Here is a 20,977-nt window from a genome sequence, read left to right on the forward strand (position 1 = left end):
GCTGGATGGTCACCTTTCAGGGATGCTGCAGCAACTCCCTGCACTAAGCAGGAGGTTGGAGTAGATGACCTCCAAAGGACCAGCTATCTCTAGTACCCAGTGGAGCCTGTAAAATCCACAGATTTTACATCCGCAGATCAGGCTCAACGCGGGTTCTCTGCACCTGCACTGAAACAGGCCTGCATTCCGATTGCCTCCAGAGGTTTTCTGAAGCCAGCAGAGGCCACGCACATCTGCCCACTGTAGGTCTTAGAACGGCCGTTAAGGCAAAAAAAGGGGCTACTTCCGGTTTCCCTCTCTGGCCCTCAAAATGCCTTTAAAGGTATAAAAACATCTGGTTTCCCTTGGAAACCGGAACTATTTTTGCCTTAAGGGCCATTCTGAGGCCCGCAAAGGCCACGGCTGGACACAATGCAGCCTCTGCGGGCTTCAGAAAACAATCCAGAGCACAGCACCAGTTGCCTTCAGTTGTTTTAAGGGGCTGAAAACCAAGGCAGTTTTCGGTATCCACCGGTGGGGGGGGGGTGAGATCAGATCCCTCGCAGATACCGAGGCCCCACCTGTATTCCAAGATTCTTCTGAAAGTCAGAATGGCATTTGATCCATCGTAAAGTGCAATAAAACAGCCCACAAAAAAGATAAGAAGGAATGTTCTATCGCATATGGTGAACCTGTACAAAAGGGCAAAAAATATTGGACTTGATGTGCAGCAAAGGCAGTTGATTTACAAATGAAACTAGAAGCTTTTTTGCTGGGAATATTGGATGATTTGATTCAGAAAGATTATGTATGTTTTTATATATGATCCAATATGCTGCAGGAATATTGGATTTGGCAGAAAGGGATAAACTTACAATTCTTCTTAAAGACAAGTCAGTAAAATCTTTTATGGATAATTGGAAACCATTCATGGACTTTCTGCGCATTGAGGAGAAAACAGGCCAAATAATCTATGCATTTGATGAGTAGATAGGAGTTAATTTTTATGCTGTTTTTTAAAAAAAAAATTATTTGTCTGGAAAATGCACTTTATAATAAGTGTAGACTGTTTAAGCTCTTCCAGCACAGGCAGGCACTCAATGTTGTTCAGTGCTTCTTCGGTGACTACATTTTCTCTGGAATATAGCTCAGAGTAGTGCTGCACCCAGCGTTCCATCTGCTGCGCCCGATCCTGGATGACCTCGCCTGTGGCAGACTTCAGAGGGGCAATTTTCTTCTGTGTTGGACCTAGGGCCTGCTTGATACCATCATACATCCCCTTGATGTTGCCCGTGTCAGCTGCTATCTGTATCTCGGAACAGAGCTGGAGCCAGTAGTCGTTAGCACATCTCCTGGCAGTCTGTTGGACTTTGCTGCGAGCAGTTCGGAGGACCTGCAGGTTGCGCTCACTGGGACAGGCCTTGTATGCTGCTTGAGCTCTCCTCTTTTCCTCAATGACTGGCGTCAACTCCTCAGAGTGGGCTTCAAACCAGTCTGCCGCCTTGTTGGTCTTCTTGCCGAATATGGACAAGGCGGTGTTGTAAACGGTATTCTTGAAATGTTCCCATCTGTTGGATGCGTTTGCATCGGCCGGGCCTGGAAGAGATTCCTCAAGCGCTTGTGCAAATTCCTCCACTTTTCTCTGATCCCGGGTCTTGCTGGTATCAATGCGAGGTCTTCCTTCCTTTTTCGTGTGATACAGTCGCTTTGTTTGCAGTTTCACTCTGCTGCACACCAGGGAGTGGTCAGTGTCGCAGGCAGCACCATGATAACTGCGTGTGCTGCCTGTGCCTGCCTGTGCTGGAAGAGCTTGACAGTGAACCAACCCTAGAAGAACTTCACGTGGCCCTGGACTCCCTTGCCTTTGGCAAGGCACCTGGAAAAGACAGCATCCCTGCTGAAGTCCTAAAATGCTGCAAAGAGATCATCGTCACTGAGCTGCATGAAATCCTCTGTCTCTGCTGGAGAGAAGGTGAAGTACCTCAAGACATGAGGGATGCAAACATCATCACGCTGTACAAGAACAAAGGTGACAGGGGTGACTGCAACAACTACCGCGGCATCTCTCTCCTTAGCGTTGTAGGAAAGCTGTTTGCCCGAGTTGTACTAAAGAGGCTCCAGGTACTTGCAGAGAGCGTCTATCCAGAATCGCAGTGTGGATTCCGAGCCAACAGGTCCACCACTGATATGGTATTCTCCCTTAGACAACTGCAGGAGAAATGCAGGGAACAACGACAGCCACTCTTTATAGCCTTCATAGATCTCACAAAGGCTTTCGACCTGGTCAGCAGAGACGGCCTCTTCAAGATTCTCCCCAAGATTGGATGTCCACCCAGGCTCCTCAGCATCATCAGATCTTTCCACAAGGACATGAAGGGCACTGTTGTCTTCGATGGCTCCACATCAGACCCTTTTGACATCCGAAGCGGAGTGAAGCAGGGCTGTGTTCTTGCACCAACCTTGTTTGGGATTTTCTTCGCTGTCCTGCTGAAGCAGGCCTTTGGAACTGCAACAGAAGGCATCTATCTCCGGACCAGATCAGACGGAAAGCTCTTCAACCTCTCCAGACTGAGAGCAAAATCCAAAGTCCAGCTGAAATGTCTGCGTGACTTCCTCTTTGCCGACGATGCAGCTGTCACTACCCACTCTGCCAAAGATCTCCAGCAGCTCATGGATCGTTTTAGCAAGGCCTGCCAAGATTTTGGACTGACAATCAGCCTGAAGAAAACACAGGTCATGGTTCAGGATGTGGACTCACCTCCCTGCATTACAATCTCTGAGCATGAACTGGAGGCTGTCCATGACTTTGTGTACCTTGGCTCAACGATCTCCGACACTCATTCTCTCGATACCGAGCTAAACAAGTGCATCGGTAAAGCAGCTACCACGTTTTCCAGACTCACAAAGAGAGTCTGGTCCAACAAGAAGCTGACGGAACATACCAAGATCCAGGTCTACAGAGCTTGCGTCCTGAGTACACTTCTGTACTGCAGCGAGTCATGGACTCTTCGCCCACAACAGGAGAGGAAACTGAGCGCTTTCCACATGCGCTGCCTCCGACGCATCCTCGGCATCACCTGGCAGGACAAAGTTCCAAACAACACAGTCCTGGAACGTGCTGGAATCCCTAGCATGTATTCACTGCTGAAACAGAGACGCCTGCGTTGGCTTGGTCATGTCGTGAGAATGGATGATGGCCGGATCCCAAAGGATCTCCTCTATGGAGAACTCGTGCAAGGAAAGCGCCCTACAGGTAGACCACAGCTGCGATACAAGGACATCTGCAAGAGGGATCTGAAGGCCTTAGGGATGGACCTCAACAAGTGGGAAACCCTGGCCTCTGAGCGGCCCGCTTGGAGGCAGGCTGTGCAGCATGGCCTTTCCCAGTTTGAAGAGACACTTTGCCAACAGTCTGAGGCTAAGAGGCAAAGAAGGAAGGCCCATAGCCAGGGAGACAGACCAGGGACAGACTGCACTTGCTCCCGGTGTGGAAGGGATTGTCACTCCCGGATTGGCCTTTTCAGCCACACTAGACGCTGTGCCAGAACCACCTTTCAGAGCGCGATACCATAGTCTTTCGAGACTGAAGGTTGCCAATACCAGACTGTTTAAGATTTGATAATTTTTATATGATTTTGTAGTAGAACAAAGGAATGTAGTTCAAGATCTCCGCACCATAAAACACCATAAAGATCACATAGTAACAACATAAGAAGAGCCCTGTTGGATCAGGTTAAGGACCCATCTTGTCCCGTTTCCTGTATCTCACAGCAGTCCCTCAGATCTTCAGGGAGCACACATACAAGTCCTTAAGATACCTGCGTCCTATTGCCACTTTGTTGCACCTGACAGCCAAACCAGAAGGTGATGTATACCCATCATGGCTTGTAACCTGCAATGCACTTTTCCTTCAATCTCTTTTTAAAGGCCTCTTAGACAGGTGCCATCAGCACATTCTGTAGTAAGGAGTTCCACAGACTTTTTATTTTCTTTTGTCTGTTCACACTCACACTCTCAAGTGGCTGTCCCCCGATTCTGGTGTTTTGTGCAAGAGAAAAGTTTCCCTGGGGAGGGCACTGCACAGCCAGGTTGGTGCCAGGACTGAAGGGACCCTCCGTCCCAGACTCCAGCCTATCCTGGCCCAGTCAGGAACAAGTCAAATGTCTGCCACATACTTGTGGGCCCCAAATGCTGCCACTGCTGATCCCCCCACCTGAGTCCTCCCTGGGTTGTAGTGAAGCCATTCTTTGCTGGCTCCCCCCCTCCCCCGAAAATAACATGAGGTTGAGCCAACAGGCTGTGGAGTCAGCAGAGGAAGGAACATGACTGACTGGTGTGCTTGTTTCTGGGGCAACTGCATCTCTTCCTGCCTGCATCTTCTTCTCCTTCTCCCAACAGAATCTCCTCAACTGTTGACCTCTTCTTTACAATAAGAGCCCCTTCGTTGTGTAAACAGACACTCTGCTGTGGGCTATGGGAGACTTGGCTGCCTCATTAAGTCTCTTTGTTGTGCTTTGACCACCCTCATATACATTAGGTGAGTTCAAAGCTCTTGAACAACCATTCCCAGCAAGTGCTACTAAAAAGAGAAAGGCCCCTGGATCAGGTCCAGGGCCCACCTAGTCCATGTTCTGGTAATTTGCAGGGGTCACCAGGTGCCTCTGGGAGCATCCAGTCAATGAGATATTATCCAGGTCAACCTGGAGGGAGGTTGCAAGCGCCAAGCCATGCAGGGCTGTGTCTTGGGCTCTGGGCATTCCACATTTTTGTAAGTGATCAGAAAGACAGGCTGGAGCTGCTTATCACATTTGCAGATGACACAAAGCTGGGGAGGGTTTTCTGGCAAGGCCCTGGCTGACCTGCAGAGTGGGGAAGCGCAGGGCTCACACCCCAGTCTAGCCGGAATGCCCTCTCACCACTTGCGGAGACGAGACTCCGTGATGTTGCATGTGGTTGCCTGCAGTGCAGACCTTGGTGAGACAACTTGGTGAGGGCGAAGAAGCCGTGTGCTGCGCTGTGCTGGGGCTGACGAAACACAGACTGAAGTCCACCTGGGAGAGTGAGAACCACTGTGGATCAGCAGGCATGTCTGCACTCTGCACAACTGAGCCCTGCTCTGAAGTCACTCCTTTTTCACAGCTTGCCATTTCTTTCGTTCCTTGACTGTTATTGCACTTTGTGAGCATCCCTCGATACGGCAGAATCAGAGCAATCTTGAGCTGCAGAAGATCTTTCCATGGCCACTTCTGTGGCTTCGCCTCAAGCGCTTGGCTGGTCATTGCTTCTGAAAATGCAATGGGCTGCCTGGCAAGAGGGATCCAACTGCTTGAAGAAATGCCAACCGGACAGCAAGAGCACCAAGAACCCCGTGACACTCTCAAGACCAGGGCAGTGGTCTGGCCAATGGGGAGCAGAATTCCAGGGCTTCTGCTGCAGACACAGGGAGGACAAAGGCAGGAGGGCTTCGGTGTGGCCTTTGAGGTTGTTCTTCAAAGGACCTGAGCCAAGAAGCAACAGGCTCAGCCTAGATGCCTTTGAGAAGGGATTAGACACATTTCTGGAAAAAAGTTCATCATGGGTTAGAAGTCATGGTAGGTATGTGCAAGCTCTTGGTTTCAGGCTACCTCAGATTGCCAGACACAGGGAGGGCACCAGGACACAGGTTGTTCCTTGTCGTCTTCTGTGCTCCCTGAAGCATTTGGTGGGCTATTGGGAGATCCAAGATGGGCCTTTGGCCTGATCCAGCGGGGCTCTTCTTATGTTCAACAGGAGGCAAACTGAGACATCTGCCTAGGGCATGTCCCTTCGCAGGACAGAAACCACATAATTCATATTATATGAACAGTGTGAGCCTCAGCATGTCTGCTCAGAAATAAGCGCAGGCTGCAAGTTCACCTGGGAGTAAGTCCTGCTGAACACAGTGAGACTTTCTCTGGTGGACTCATGCATAGGTTAGCTAGCACTCTAATGTTCCTGTCAACTTTATTTGAGATTTTTTAAAATTCCATTTCTCAATTTTTATAAATTTGTCGTACACTAGAGAGTGGGATGAAACCAGCTGCTAAAGCGTTCCAGGAAGTGTCACCAAATATCACAAACCTGAAATAAGTGGCAGGGAAAAAAAACATGAAAGGCAAAGTTCTGCTGTAATAATCTTCACGGGGTGTGACTTTAGGGGCAGGGCTTCAGGGGGTGCCAGGATGAGCTTCTGCCCCGCTGAAGCGACCGCCAGAGTGCCACTGGCCAGAGTTCTGGCCGACTACAACTCTCAGCTCCTGCCCACCAGAGCAGATGTCTCAGCATCCGGCCTCAACCCCGAGGAGGCACTGGAGGAAGCAGCTACTGGGACAAAACTGCAATTTCCTATTCAATTAGGTTTTTAAACAATTTTGATTCAATCTCATTATTAGATTCATTTTAATTAATCCCAAAGCCCTGAAGGAATTTCTCCCTTTTTCAAAGAGGCGGATCAAGCATCTCATCTGTGAACATAAGAACAGCCCTGCTGGATGAGGCCACAGGCCCATCTAGTCCAGCTTCCTGTATCTCACAGTAGCCCACCAGATGCTTCAGGGAGCACACAAGACAAGAGACCTGCATCCTGGTGCCCTCCGTTGCATCTGGCACTCTGGGGCAGCCTACTTCTAAAAGCAGGTCTAAAAGCAGGTCTTCTAAACCCTACTTCTAAAAGCCTACTTCTAAAAGTTGTACGTACACATCATGGCTTGTAACCCATGATGAACTTTTCCTCCAATCCCCCCTTAAAGGCATCCAGGCGAGATGCCATTACCACATCCTGTGCCAAGGAGTTCCACAGACTAATTACATGCTGGGTAATGAAATTTTATTTTATCTGTCCTGACACTCCCAACACTCAATTCGAGTGGCTGTCCCCTGGCTCTGACGTCGTGTGAGAGGAAAAAGAACATGCCGCTATCTGCTCCATCCATTCCCGTGCATAATTCTGTACGCATTTTCTTCCTGCAGGGAAGCCTTTGTCCTCCTTGTCCTAAAGTTCCAAACTCTGCATTCTGAGTGTGAGGCTTCTGGGTGAGACACTTACAGCTTTGGCACAAAAAAGTCATTCTCTGTTTGAGTTGCTCCATAAAACACTCATCAAGAAAGATGACTGAGGGAAGAACACCCTGCCCCAAACACTGAGGCCCACACCCTACTTGGCTGCAGGGGGAAAGGCCTCCTCTTTTCTGGGCCCCGAATGAGGATGGAGGCCAAAGATCTGTCCAAGGTCCTGATCACAACTTCCAAAGCACTCGCAGATCTAGGAGGGATTGCCAGGAGCCTACCTCAAAATGTAGGGACCTGATCCTGTACAGCAGTGCACAGGTTGCCTGATATGCGTAGATGCCAGCAGCACATCTCCTGGTCCCCAGCAGCCCTGGGACCCCTCCAGTATGACAGTCAAAGGGCCATTCCTCAGTTCAGAGCCAGGACCCCGCCTGCTTCCTGAGAGAGGAGGAGGTGGGGGGAGGAGGTTTCTCGCCGTCCCAGCGCAGTACCCCAGGAGGCGGAATGCCAGAGTTGTGGAGCAGCTGCCTCAAACCGCAAGACCTTTGCTGAAGCAAGTCACCCAGCTCGGACTGCCCAGTCTGTGCCTCCTCCCTGCTGCCCAGTCACCCTCTGGACAGCAGCCCTTGGGCCAAAAAGGCACTTCCACCAAGAGCTCCACCCCTTCCCCTGCAGAATGCACCAAACATCGACACCCGGAAGAAGCAGGGGGCTTCGGCACCTCCTCCCCAACTAGCTTCTCAGGCACCCACCAAGTCGCCTTCCCAACCTCTGCCACGGGGCAGTGGGGGCCTGGCCCTGTTGACACAGTGGGGAGTGCATTCGAGGGGGGGCCGCTGTGCCCCTCTCAAGCAAAGCCTCCTTCAGGGGTGGGTCCGCTGACAGAAACAGATAGATGAGGGAAGCCTCCTTGGCTAAAGTTTGCACAGGTGCACCTGCATGCCCTAAATGCTTCAAGAGGAGGCACCCAGAGCTGCACCAAAGGCTTCCCGTCACCCACACCTCCACCACCACCACAAACACATTCAGTGAGTTTTTAAGGTGGCGCAAGACTGCCTTCCTCACCCGAACACACAATTCACAGACTCAGAATGCTGAGAGGGGGCCAATGGCTGCCAGGAAGAACTCTTCGCAGCTTGCACTTCCCCCCAGACAAACCCACACCTGATTTCCAAATCCTCCCCTGAACCACGAGGGCTGGGAAAACCACAGGCACGCTAGCAAGATGGCAAAGCCCCCGTTCCATTGTCCCCAAACACAAATGGTGGCCCTCGCTTCTGAATAAGGCTCCTCCATCAAGGCTTTGGGTAGCCCCACAGGTCATCTCCTCACCCCTCCTCGCCTGCTGCTGACTCACGTGAAACTGCAGGGCGGCACCAATGCCAACTTCTCCCCAAAGTAAAAGCTGTGACAGGATACCCTCCCCCGACCATCCAGCCAGCACACTAAGATTCAACATGCAGGCTGGGTGGTGACAGCCCGGGGCAACCGAGAAGAGAGGCAGGTTTGCCCATAGCAGCTGAGCTACGATTCCTCTGAGCACATGCAGAGTGTCTTTTCTGCATCCCTGAACAACCGCAGCCTGTCTGCACACACTTGGGCTGAGGAAGATGTTCCCCCAGGTGAGAAAAACTGTGGTTCCCCAAAGCTTGACTGGCCCTTCATGCATCCAGCCAGCCTCCAGGTTGTCATGAGAGGAACTCAGGACAGCCACACCAGAGGCATGGCCCCACCACCACAAGTCACCCCCAACTTCGTTCCGACAGACGTTCCTGACAGTCAAGATGGTAGGAAACTCCTGTGCCAAGCACAGAAGCCAGTTTCTGGGGGTTGTGGGAGTTGGTCTCCATGGGGAGGAGCACACTTCCAAAAGCCTGCACAGGTCTCTTCCGTTCTGATTAGGAGCCAAGTGGAAAAGAGGGGCCGGTTCCCCACTTTTCACATGGCAATTGTGGCTCACTTCCACAAGGTAACTGAAGCACTGCCCATCATGGGGTCACTAAGAACATAAGAACAGCCCCACTGGATCAGGCCAGGGGCCCATCTAGTCCAGCTTCCTGTATCTCACAGCAGCCCACCAAATGCCCCAGGGAGCACACCAGATAACAAGAGACCTGCATCCTGGTGCCCTCCCATTTCTAAAATCAGGAGGTTGCACATACACATCATGGCTTGTACCCCGTAATGGATTTTTCCTCCAGAAACTTGTCCAATCCCCTTTTAAAGGCATCCAGGCCAGATGCTATCACCACATCCGGTAGCAAGGAGTTCCACAGACCAACCGCACGCTGAGTAAAGAAATATTTACTTTTGTCTGTCCTCACTCTCCTAACACTCAATTTTAGTGAATGCCCCCTGGTTCTGGTGTTATGTGAGAGTGTAAAGAGCATCTCTCTATCCCTTTTATCCTTCCCATGCATAATTTTGTATGTCTCAATCATGTCCCCCCTCAGGCGCCTCTTTTCTAGGCCGAAGATGCCCCAACGCCGTAGCCTTTCCTCATAAGGAAGGTGCCCCAGCCCCGTAATCATCTTAGTCGCTCTCTTTTGCACCTTTTCCATTTCCACTATGTCCTTTTTGAGATGTGGAGACCAGAACTGGATACAATACTCCAGGTGTGGCCTTACCATTGATTTGTACAATGGCATTATATGGCTGGTTGGCAACCTTCAGCCTCGAAAGACTATGGTATAAGCCTACAGCACCCAGTATTCCCAGGCGGTCTCCCATCCAAGTACTAACCAGGCCTGACCCTGCTTAGCTTCCAAGATCAGACGAGATTGGGCATGTGCAGGGTATTCCACTTTCCACCTTTCTCCATTGTGAAAATTGTTCACTAAAACCACACAGTCATAGCACAGCATCACAAACTAGCATAAAACCATACATGGCCTTTCAAGACCTCAGAGATCTAAGGCAAGAGCCTGTTGGCCTCAACCGTCTCCTAAAAAGCACAGGAAAAGAGGGAGCTTGTCAGCTCTCTTCCGGGAAGGAATTCCAGCACAAACGTCTCCCTCTCCCTGGCAGCTACTCACGCCTCTATCCAGCAAGGACAGACCAGAAAGCAGGCTGCAGCCATACGTGGAGCTGGGGCAGGTTCACAAAGGCTTGGAAAAGCTGCCTGAAAACTGCGCAGGGAGGAAAGGGACAAAGAGAGCACCACAGCAGCTTCCTCCTGGTGCACTGGTGGGGTGTAGCCAGGATTTCACCCTCCCCAATACTACTGGCCACCTTTTCATTCACTCCGTTTGAGATTTTTTCTATTCCTAAGTTCACAAAGAGAGACTCTGTGCCCCCCCCACCCCCTCCAGCCTGCATCAATCTCCACCATGTCACCACCAAGGCAGCCCATCCTTTGGGGTCATTTGCAAGCAGCTCCACATTCAAATATCACATAGGAGTGTGAAGAGAGACTGGTTAAAACAGGGCTGATTATTGGCTGCACTACGTTTCCCAGGACGGACCTGCTCCAGATCGCGCCTTTGTGTACAAACACTGACCTAAAGAAGCCCAGAAGAGCAGGGTCAGAGCGTGCACAGGATGTGACCCCCTAGCTGGTGCCAAGCGGGTCCAGTCAGTGCCTGGAGGAGAAGTCACTTAAAACCCCACTCCAGCATTCGCGATTGGGGGCCTATCTTTGTTCTCTCCCATCACATTACAAAAATCCTCAAGGCAACTTACAACAGAGCGAAAATAAGACACAAACACACACTATATAAAACTCTCAACGGACACAAGCTGAGACAGTATTCACAACAACCTTATTGGGCACAAATGACAGCAAGTCCTCACTTAAAGTCATTCCATTATAAAGTTGATGGGGAAAAAAGTTGATTCCCTGCTGGGGCCGCTGTCAGTGTAGAGCTTGCTCATTCTCCCCATGTCTGTGTGGGTTTTCTCCAGCCCAGAAAGTTCACATTTATTTAAGTTTTATTTAGAAGTTTGGTGATGCTTTTGTGACCAGAAATATGCCACAGAAACTTAACTCCTGGATTTCCTCAAGTCATCGTTTGGTATCACATCCAACTCAAAGCAAAGAATGAGGAAGTCTAAGCACAAGTTGGGAAGGGGAAATCACATCAATCGGACACAAGTGGCCAAGCCACAACTTGTGGTTACACCTGAACTGCGCCTCCTAGGAAACCAGACCAGCATACCATGCCATGCCATGCCCAGAAGGCCCCTGGGAACCCATGATGACAGATCACCAATGGCACATGGACCACCACTGGGCAGGTTGGCATCTTGGTCCCATGACAACCTCTCCAGTCAGACAAGAGCCCTGTCCTTGGCAGGCTCTCTAGAACTCCCTCTAGCATCAAGGTCTGGTGCTTGCTCAGGTGTGTACCTAAGCCAACCTCCAATTTCCAGGACAGAAGCAGCACAGTATGGGAAGCCACAGCAGCATTACCAGCAACCAGCCAGGGACGCTCCCAGGTTGCACAGGCCCCCAGTTCCCTCTCGGTTGCCTCTGCCCTTGGGCCAGCCATCTGGAGGGAGGAGTCATTGCTTCCCTTACTCTTGGGAACAGAGCCCTGCTCAAGTCCAGCCCACCCTGAGACATGGTGGCAAAAACAGGCTTGAGCCCTGGTCACCTGCACCCACAAGGCCAGACAAGCAGAAGAGGGTGAATCTGCCAAGTGGCAGACGGAAGCCCACAGGCCGCATCTGCAGGACTTGGGTTCCCTGAAGCACCTCTGGCAACACCCAACTACAACTCAATGCAACCTGCAAGATGGCAGCATCCAGACAGTGAGAGCCATAACTACGAATTCTCAAGCAACACGGGAGTTCTTGAAGGAGCTAAGAACATAAGAACAGCCCTACTGGATCAGGCCAGAGGCCCATCTAGTCCAGCTTCCTGTATCTCACAGCGGCCCACCAAATGCCCCAGGGAGCACACCTGGTAACAAGAGACCTGCATCCTGGTGCCCTCCCTTGCATCTGACATAGCCCATTTCTAAAATCAGAAGGTTGCACATAAACATCATGGCTTGTAACCCATAATGGACTTTTCCTCCAGAAACTTGTCCAATCCCCTTTTAAAGGTGTCCAGGCCAGATGCCATCACCACATCCTGTGGCAAGGAGTTCCACAGATTGACCACATGCTGAGTACAGAAATATTTTCTTTTGTCTGTCCTAACTCTCCCAACACTCAATTTCTGGTCTGGAGGACAATAGTATGCCCCCAGTATTACATCGCTCCTCAGGCCTGGTAATTTAACCCACAGAGATTCTACGGTGGAGTCGGACCCACCTTCAATCTCTACTTTGCTGGATTCTATCCCTTCCTTAACATAAACGGCCACCCCACCTCCAACACACCCCTGCCTGTCCCTCCTGGGATTGCAGTATCCCACTGATTCTCCGCATTCCACCAGGTTTCTGTTATGCTGACTATGTCAATGTTTTCCCTGGTCACCAGACATTCCAGTTCTCCCATCTTTGCTTGGAGACTTCGGGCATTTGCATAAAAGTATTTGTACATGGAATGCCCCAGGATGGGCTGCTTATTCGCTCCTTTGTCCCCGCATCCTCTCATTGTGCCAAACCGTCTATCACATCCCATCATGCTACCTTTCCCAATTACTTCTCCTACTCTGCCTTTGTCTTGTTGTTCTCTAACCTCCCCATCCTCATCCCATAGGGATGAGGAGTCCCGAACCGGATGCCCCTCGGCTCCTGTCGGCCTTCCCCCAGGGATCAGTTTAAAAGCTGCTCTGCCACCTTTTTACTGTTATGTACTAGCAGTCTGGTTCCATTCTGGTTTAAGTGAAGCCCGTCCCTCTTGTACAGGCCCCACTTGTCCCAAAACATTCCCCAGTGCCTGACTGTTCCCCAGGAACTGATCTGGATCCTGCTTTCCCCCCCACAAATGAGTCCATTGCCTGCAAGGGGCATGAAGTGAAAAATCATGGTTGCCCCATTGTAATAAAACCCTCTCCACAGAAGATGGAACTGGCTGGGGGAAGTGATCCCCAGCAGTAGTGGAAATGATCAAGGATGTGATCTACAAGCCTGTGTAAAGAGGAGACCACCAAAGTCCAAGGTGTGGGCATCCACCTGCCAGCTCAGACCACAAGGTGTCCAACAGAAGGGGAGGTGAGACAACCACAACTGAAGCTCCATGCTGCCAACCTGGGCTGTTTACTTGGGAGCAAGTCCTGCTTTCCCCCTGCCTGGACAGGCATTCAATCAGTCTGGTCTCCTATGGCAGTAAAACAAATGGGAATGTAAGATCCATTACTTGCATTACAAATGCAAGTGTGAAAGACAACCACAATGGAGAGAGAGCTCCACCCCCCCCCCCCCCCAGAAGGCTGAGGACAAGATTGGTCAGCACAGGTGAAGCTCAGGTCAGGAGAAGTCCACTGGCTTGGCCTGCTCTACACTGGCTGGCAGCAGCTCTCCCAGCTCTGCATGTGGAGATGCTACATGAGTGGGACCTGCCAGGACCTTCTGAATGCCAACCAGCAGGGCTCAACCTCAGAGTGCCCTCCAGAGACTCACCCACACTCCCAGCACCCCCATAAATGGGTTTTTTTCCCTTCCCATAGGAGAAAGCAGGCACATGGCAAACACAACTTCAACCAGGACAACAAGGCTCCTGAGGTCATGGGAAGAGAGACATGAATCACGCAATGAGGAGAGGAGGAAGACCCCAGTTTCTGAACTGACAGTCAGGGACCTCAGCTGTTTGTGGGGCATCTTCAGATACATTAAAAGAGCAAGTTGGACGGTCTGCCAACACCTCAGTGGCAGCCCTCCTGCCTCCTCTGTTGGCTGCATGTCTGTTCAACCAATTGATGCCCCACCATTCAAACAAAACTCTGCGCTCTGCCTTCAGATCCCCTCCGCAGACGCGAGATTTCAAAGCAAGCACATTGCGACCACATATAACGTGCAGAGGTTGCGAGAGGAGCCTTGACGCGCCATTTCTAGGTCTTTCTGGAGCACAAGTGGCTTTGCACAAGACCTGACTTCTCTTACAGCAAATGATTCTGGAGCTGAGAATCACAAACGCCTAGAATCAGGGGAGACTTGGCAACAGTCCAAGAGTTGCAAACTAGATTAGTGGAGTTCACCTGCCAAGGTGACACCAAGGTCACTGCTCTGGCCCACAAGCATTTTTCCGACACGCGCTCCCACAGCTCCTCCTCTTCCCCCTGCACAGAACTGCCCGGCGTGGAGAGTTCCCAGGGAGCCCTTTGGGGTGCCCCCTTGTTGCCCTACAGCATGACGAGTGCCTTCGGATGGGTGTCAGGGCGCACTTCCTTCCCCTGAGGCCAGGGCTGGGCCACTCCAAGCTGCTGGGAGAGCAAGGGGCGGGGCTTTGAGAGGGGTGTGGTTCTCTTCCAGGCAGGTGGCTCCGCCTCTCCTCCTGCGATTCCAACCCCCAGAACCCTTCCTGGCTCTGGCAGGTGTGGCTGCTTCCTGTGCTCTTGGAGAACATCCTGGAATTGGTTGTGTGTCCTTCCCACAGCAGCAGAGCACAGAACTGAAAGGGAAGTCGCACTCCCTTCCTGCCCAACACCTGCAGGAGTACAGGGACGGAACCATGAAGATAAAAGGAGACTTGGAGATGGCAGAGAAATTAAATGAGTTCTTTGCATCTGCCTTCACGGCAGAAGACCTCGGGTAGATACTGCTGCCCGAACGGCCCCTCCTGACCGAGGAGTTAAGTCAGATAGAGGTTAAAAGAGAAGATGTTTCAGACCTCATTGATAAATTAAAGATCAATAAGTCACCGGGCCCTGAAGGCATCCACACAAGAGTTATTAAGGAATTGAAGAATGAAGTTGCAGATCTCTTGACTAAGGTATGCAACTTGTCCCTCAAAACGGCCATGGTGCCAGAAGATTGGAGGATAGCAAATGTCACGCCTATCTTTAAAAAGGGAAAGAGGGGGGACCCGGGAAACTATAGGCCGGTCAGCCTAACATCCATACCGGGTAAGATGGTGGAATGCCTCATCAAAGATAGGATCTCAAAACACATAGACGAACAGGCCTTGCTGAGGGAGAGTCAGCATGGCTTCTGTAAGGGTAAGTCTTGCCTCACAAACCTTATGAAAAGGTCAACAGGCATGTGGATGTGGGAGAACCCGTGGACATTATATATCTGGACTTTCAGGAGGTGTTGGACACAGTCCCTCACCAAAGGCTACTGAAAAAACTCCACAGTCAGGGAATTAGAGGACAGGTCCTCTCGTGGATTGAGAACTGGTTGGAGGCCAGGAAGCAGAGAGTGGGTGTCAATGGGCAATTTTCACCATGGAGAGAGGTGAAAAGCGGTGTGCCCCAAGGATCTGTCCTGGGACCGGTGCTTTTCAACCTCTTCATAAATGACCTGGAGACAGGGTTGAGCAGTGAAGTGGCTAAGTTTGCAGACGACACCAAACTTTTCCGAGTGGTAAAGACCAGAAGTGATTGTGAGGAGCTCCAGAAGGATCTCTCCAGACTGGCAGAATGGGCAGCAAAATGGCAGATGCGCTTCAATGTCAGTAAGTGTAAAGTCATGCACATTGGGGCAAAAAATCAAAACTTTAGATATAGGCTGATGGGTTCTGAGCTGTCTGTGACAGATCAGGAGAGATATCTTGGGGTGGTGGTGGACAGCTCAATGAAAGTGTCGACCCAATGTGCGGCGGCAGTGAAAAAGGCCAATTCTATGCTTGGGATCATTAGGAAAGGTATTGAGAACAAAACGGCTAGTATTATAATGCCGTTGTACAAATCTATGGTAAGGCCACACCTGGAGTATTGTGTCCGGTTCTGGTCGCCGCATTTCAAAAAAGACATAGTGGAAATGGAAAAGGTGCAAAAGAGAGCAACTAAGATGATTACGGGGCTGGGGCACCTTCCTTATGAGGAAAGGCTACGGCGTTTGGGCCTCTTCAGCCTAGAAAAGAGACGCCTGAGGGGGGACATGATTGAGACATATAAAATTATGCAGGGAATGGACAGAGTGGATAGGGAGATGCTCTTTACACTCTTACATAACACCAGAACCAGGAGACATCCGCTAAAATTGAGGGTTGGGCGGGTTAGGACAGACAAAAGAAAATATTTCTTTACTCAGCTTGTGGTCGGTCTGTGGAACTCCTTGCCACAGGATGTGGTGCTGGCGTCTAGCCTAGACGCCTTTAAAAGGCTTTGGACAAGTTTCTGGAGGAAAAATCCATTATGGGGTACAAGCCATGATGTGTATGCGCAACCTCCTGATTTTAGAAATGGGTTATGTCAGAATGCCAGACGCAAGGGAGGGCACCAGGATGAGGTCTCTTGTTATCTGGTGTGCTCCCTGGGGCATTTGGTGGGCCACTGTGAGATACAGGAAGCTGGACTAGATGGGCCTATGGCCTGATCCAGTGGGGCTGTTCTTATGTTCTTATGTAAGCTTGGGGAAGACTCCAAGGACAGCTGTCCATCTGGCCCTCCCTGGAGCCTCTCCACTGCACAGAAGACGGTCCTCGGCTCAACCCGCCCAGGCCTCCTGGCTGAGCAGGCATTTCCACTGGCATCATTCTGCACATTCAGACCAGAGCCCTGGAGGAACAGTGTGGGGCTTGGGAAAGCACACCACAGCCCGGCTCTCCCTGCATGAGCTCAGCCAAGGAAGGAAGGAGAGTCCAGTGGGAGCCCAGATCTCTCCGGTGGGGGATTTCACCCCAGTGCAGCCTCAACCAGCATGCCCTTGACCCTGTGCTCCTCCCAGTTCCACCCTGGGAAGGGTCTCTGCCACAGCCAGCCCAACCTTCTGTGATTCCCACTTGGACCAAGGTGGGGGCTGCAGCTCATTGGCAGGATGCATCCCTCACAGAAACAGCCCACCCCCCTGGCAAACCCCCTGCACCCCTTTTGCTGCACCTGGCGCTTTGCCAGCCACTGCTCTCACTGCCACAGCAGCAGCACATGCGCCGATCCCAGGCAAGCACTCAACTTGTTGTTTTGTTTTAGAGCAGCGTCTATTTCGGGCTCAAGGGCACTGAAGACACGGCAAAGATAAACCAGCCACTCCGGAGACAGCCTCTTTCCGGCGTGCAGAAGGCTGGACTGAATCACGCAGCACCGAAGGCTGGCTTCCCCCATATCTTTGGAAGCGAGGAGGGACACGCCGGCGCTTGGGCTCCCTGCAGCCTCGTTCTGGCCAAGCAGATAATCTGCCAGCCACCCACTGCTCAGCGGTGCTCCTTTAGCCCAGCACAGCAGCTGCCCCTCCACTCAGCCCCCTGGCCTGGGTCCCTCCCTCCCTGCCTGGCCGTGGGAAAGCCAGGCAGGGCCCTCCCTGCCCCCAGCTCAGTCAAGGAAGGGCTCCTACTGCCCTTCCCACTGCCCCAGAGCCCTGTTCTGCCTCAAAAGCCTGGCCAAGCAAGCCACTGGATCAGGCCATAGGCCCATCTAGTCCATCTTCCTGTATCTCACAGCGGCCCACCAAATGCCCCAGGGAGCACACCTGATAACGAGACACAACCTGCATCCTGGTGCCCTCCCCTGTCTCTGGTATTCCGAAGTAGTCTACTTCTGGAATCAGAATGAATCTGGTCACACCCAGTCAGAAGGACCTGCGTGCCCAGGACACAGCAGGTCCCCAAATGCCTCCACTCAGCTTGGCCACTAACAACCAGGCTGCACTAATGATTTTCAGAGTAAAGCCTTTACTCTGCAAGCAGTCCAAAGATTTCCCTACAAAGCTAGCCCTGTTACCAGCTCCTCAAGCAGAAAATGTATTGATTCCCTGGGCCCACCAAGGCCTCTGTGCTCAGCTTCCCCTCCTCACTGACAAAAGAGGCAGCACCAGCTCCTCCCCCACCTGCTCCCCCCCACCCATCTTTACTCAGCATGTGGTTCTTTACTCAGCATGTGGTTGGTCTGTGGAACTCCTTGCCACAGGATGTGGTGACGGCATCTGGCCTGGACACCTTTAAGGGGGGATTGGACAAGTTTCTGGAGGAAAAATCCATTACAGGGTACAAGCCATGATGTGTACGTGCAACCTCCTGATTTTAGAAATGGGCTATGTCAGATGTAAAGGGGGGGGGCACCAGGATGCAGGTCTCTTGTTATCTGGTGTGCTCCCTGGGGCATTTGTTGGGCCGCTGTGAGATACAGGAAGCTGGACTAGATGGGCCTATGGCCTGATCCAGTGGGGCTGTTCTTATGTTCTTAACTACAATTCCCAGGATGCCTTGCAGGTCTTCTTGTTGTCTGGTGTGCTCCCTGGGGCATTTGGTGGGCTGCTGTGAGAGATACAGGAAGCTGGACTAGATGGGCCTATGGCCTGATCCAGTGGGGCTGTTCTTATGTTCTTAACTACAATTCCCAGGAGGCCTTGCAGGTCTCTTGTTATCAGGTGTGCTCCCTGGGGCATTTGGTGGGCTGCTGTGAGATGCAGGAAGCTGGACTAGGTGGGCCTCTGGCCTGATCCAGTGGGGCTGTTCTTATGCCGGAGCGCTCTGGGGCCCCCTTCTCTGCAGGTGCCTCCAGAACAGCACCTTGGGGTAGAAGAGCCAGGAACATGGGGGTCCCAAGCCTAGTGGGCTTCTCCAGCCCCAACACTCCCAGGGAGCGCTTCTCTGAGACCCCTGCAAGGTGGCTACACTGCTGCGCCCAGACTGCAGAGGGGAACCAAGGCAACCAAGGCCTACAGGAGGCCAATCGCCCCCCCCCCGCACTTGCAGCAGAGGCAGCGTCTGAAGGGGAGAGAGGCTTCCGTGCAAAGACAACAGCTTTCCGGCCTGGCTCAGCAGCCAGATGAAAAGCAGACAGACTGACGTCCCGCAACAGGCACAAGACCCGCCTCTGACCGAGGCACCTGCAGAGACCACCTGCCCTGCCAGTCTGGGTGGGCAGCCAGAAGGCTCCCAGGCCCGGGAAAAGCAGGCTGTGCCCCGTGGAAGCGCAGACCCCGCCAGGGCCCCAGGCCCAGCACGCCAGACCCCAGGGAAGCCAGGCAGCCCCCCCCCCCGGGCTCCCAGGTCTCCAGGCCCGGGAGGCGGCGCCGTCCTCGGCTCCGCTCTGCTCCCCAGCGACGCTCACTGGCACTGCGAGAGAGCAGCAGGCGCCTGCCCGGGCCGCGGAGGGCCAGGAAGGAGAGCCGGCGGCCCCTCGGACGGCCAGGAAGGGGCCTCCCGGGCGCCCGCTGCTCCCCCCGGGCCCGCCCCCCCGGCATCGGCGCCGCCCGTCGCGCCGGCCAGGACTCGTCCGCAGGCAGCCGCGGCGCCCCCGCAAGGCGCGCAGCTCCTCCGCAGGCGTCGAGGCGCGGAAGCCGCTCGGGGTCCCCGCCCGCGGGGGAGGAAGGGTGCGGGGCCTGACCCGTCCGCCCGCTGCGGAGAAAGCACTGCGCAGCCGGAAAGACCCGCCGAGCGCCGGGGAAGGAAGGGGCACGCGCCGCCCGGGCATCAAGGGCGCGCCGCCCCCCCCCACGCGCGCCGGGGAGGGGCCGGCCCTGGAGCTCCCCCACCCTGCCCGGGTGCCCGAGGGAGGGGCGCGCGTCCTCCCGGGCGGGGCTGGCCGGGGGCTCCGCCGACCGCCCCGGCAGGTACCCGCTCACCCCTCCCCCCCAGCGCCGCAGCCGCCCGACGGGTCCCCGGAGGGCGCCGCTCCCTCCTCCCCAGGAAGGGCCGGTTCTCGGGAGCCCCCCGCCCGCCCTCCCTCCCTCCCGCCGGCCGGCCGGCCGGCCGGCCAGGCGGCGCGGCTGCACTGCGGAGGCGGGCGCGGCGCTTCCTACCTGCAGCCTCCCGGGGAATGCGGCCGCCCGCCCGGAGCGCTCCTCCTCGGCCCGCGGCCGCCCTGCCAGTCCGTGGCCCTCCGCGCCGCTCAGCAGCCGCCGCATCCTCGAGGCGAGGGGCGGCCGGCGCGGCCGGGGTCGGGGCCGGGGCGCCCGGCTCGGGGGGCGCGCTGGGGCCGCGCCGCCCGCCCCATGGAGAGCGCGGCCGGCCGCGACCTTCCGCTCTGCCCTCGGGCCGCCGTGCGAGCGCGCCAGTCACATCCCCGCCCGCGGCCGGAGCGGGAGCAGCGGCGTCGCCCTCAGTGCCGGCGGCAGCAGCGACGCAGCCCGGCGCTCCCCGCCCGAGCGCGGGCGACCCTCCTCCGCCGAGCGCCGCCGCCCGCCGCCAGCCCCATCCCCGGCGTCGCCGCAGGAGGGAGAGGGAGAGGGAGAGGCGGCCGCCGCCCGCACCAGAGCCGCTCGCCCCGCCGCTGCCGCATCCAGCCTCGGCGCGGCGTCTCCTCCGCAGTCAGAAGCGCGCCCGAGTGGCGGAGCCTGGAAGCGCCGCGCGCCCGGCGAGGGGGAGGGGCGGCGGGGCGGGCGCTCCTCCCTCCTGCCCGCGCATAAAGGCGCCCGCGGACGGGCGCGCCGCACTCGCTCGCCGGGCCCGGCCCTGCCGCAGGGGGACGGCCGCGCCTCGGCCTCGCCGCAGGTGGGAGCCGCGCGTGGACGGGGCCTCGCCTGCGCCGCGAGCCCCCCGTCGCCGGCCGCGCCTCGGTGGAGCCACACCGCCCCCAGCGGCGGCCCTTCTGCAGGCGGCGCGCGGGCGGAGGCCGGGCCGGGGCGTGGCGGGCCGGGCCGCGGCGCTGCCGCCGAAGCCCCCTCGGTGGTCCGGCGCGGCCCTCTGCGGCGGCCACGAGCGGGCTCCGTCCGGGAGGGGCCCTGGAAGCCGCCCGGCTGGCCCGGAGCGGCGGGCGCGCCCCTCGCCTGTCCGCGGCAGAGGCCTCGGCGCCCCCCGCCCTGCCTCCCCGAGCGGCCGGAGCAGTTCCTGGGACGAAGGCGGCTCCGAGGCTCGGCCGCGGCGCCCGTCCGCCAGCTGCTCTTGGGCCGAAGCCTCCCCGCGCCGGAAAGCCGACTCGCCCCCAGCCCGCCGCCCTGCCCAGCTGCCGGGAGGAGCGCGGCAAGCACCGGCCGCGGGGACCTGCCTTCGCCCGCCGGGGCTCCTGCTGCATGTTCGTGGGGGCCTCCGGCGAAGAGGCCTG

At 54.9% G+C, this 20,977-nt stretch overlaps 1 protein-coding gene across 4 annotated transcripts in view; it reads right to left on the reverse strand.

Annotated features, from left to right (window-relative positions):
• Positions 1 to 19,878, reverse strand: part of LOC136638225 (leucine-rich repeat and fibronectin type-III domain-containing protein 5) — a 62,827-nt gene extending 42,949 nt beyond the window's left edge. For 3 of the 4 annotated variants that reach the window (XR_010793590.1, XM_066612602.1, XM_066612484.1), the window contains exon 1: positions 19,737 to 19,821. The gene's annotated coding sequence lies outside the window, so the exon portion shown is untranslated. Of the gene's footprint in view, positions 1 to 19,736 lie in introns of all 4 variants that reach the window. The other variant, XM_066612540.1, reaches the window with a different exon arrangement.
• Between the last annotated feature and the right edge of the window lie 1,099 nt (positions 19,879 to 20,977).

Source organism: Tiliqua scincoides, chromosome 1 (assembly GCF_035046505.1).
Source record: "Tiliqua scincoides isolate rTilSci1 chromosome 1, rTilSci1.hap2, whole genome shotgun sequence".
Lineage (NCBI taxonomy): Eukaryota > Metazoa > Chordata > Lepidosauria > Squamata > Scincidae > Tiliqua > Tiliqua scincoides.